Source organism: Chrysochloris asiatica, unplaced genomic scaffold (assembly GCF_000296735.1).
Source record: "Chrysochloris asiatica unplaced genomic scaffold, ChrAsi1.0 scaffold00033, whole genome shotgun sequence".
NCBI lineage: Eukaryota > Metazoa > Chordata > Mammalia > Afrosoricida > Chrysochloridae > Chrysochloris > Chrysochloris asiatica.
Genome location: NW_006408551.1, coordinates 10,501,716 through 10,502,961, shown reverse-complemented (window position 1 = coordinate 10,502,961; position 1,246 = coordinate 10,501,716).

The window sequence follows — 1,246 nt, the reverse complement described above, 5'->3', positions numbered from 1 at the left end:
GGGGATAATAATCAATGTAATGAAACAAGCTATATGAATGGTTGAATGTGAAGCCGATGATGTGGCCTGTAAACTTTCACTCAATGCAAAATAAAAGCATTTAATAATAATAATAAAAAAAAATATGTCATTTGATATCTTGACCACTGCTTCCGTGAGTGTTGATAATTGAACCAAGAAGAATGAAGTCCTTGACAACTTCAGTCTTTTCTCCATTGATAAGAATGTTGTTTATTGGTCCAGTGCTGAGGATTTTTGTTTTTTTTACATTGAGATGCAATCCATACCAAAGGCTGTGGTCTTTGATCTTCATCAGTAAATGTTTTAAGTCTTCACTTTCAGCAAGCAAGGTTGTATCCTCTGCATATCACAGCTTGTTAATGAATCTTCCTCCAATCCTGATGCCACATTTTTCTTCATATAACCCAGCGTCACGAATTATTTGTTCAGCATACAGATTGAATAAGTATGGTGAAAGAATACAATCCTGTTGCACACCTTACTTCATTTTAAACCATTCAGTGTTCCCATGTCCTAATAGAACAACTGCCTCTTGGTCCATGTACAGATTCCTCATGATCACAATTAAGTGCTCCAAAATACTCATACTTCACAATGTTGTCCATAGCTTGTCATGTTCCACACAATCGAAAACCTTTGCATAATCAATAAAGCACAGGTAAACATATTTCTGATATTCTCTACTTTCAGCCAAGATCCATTGGACATCAGCAATGATATCCCTCATTCCACATCTTCATCTGAATCTGGCTTGAACCCCTGAAAGTTCTGTCAAAGTAGAGTTGCAGCTGTTTCTGTATTAACTAGAGTAAAACTTTACTTGCATGGGATATGAAAGAGATTGTCCGATGATTTCTGCATTCCGTTGAGTCACCGTTCTTTGGAATGGGTACAAGTACAGATCGCTTCCAATCAGTTGACCAGATAGTTGTTTTCCAAATTTCTTGGCAGAGATGAGTGAGTGTCTCCAGTCCCGCCTCACTTTCTAAAAAAATTTCAACTTTTATTCCATCAATTCCTGGTGCCTTGTTTTTTGCCAATTCCTTCAATGCACCTTGGACTTCTTCATTCAGTATCATTGGCTCTTGATTATATGCTACCTCTTGAAATGGTTGAGCATCAATAATTTGCCCAGATAATCGTTCAATAATGAAGGTCGAGGCTTGAATATTTTCTTCAGTTCCCTCAGCTTGAGAAATGCTGAGTGTGTTTTTCCCTTTTGGTT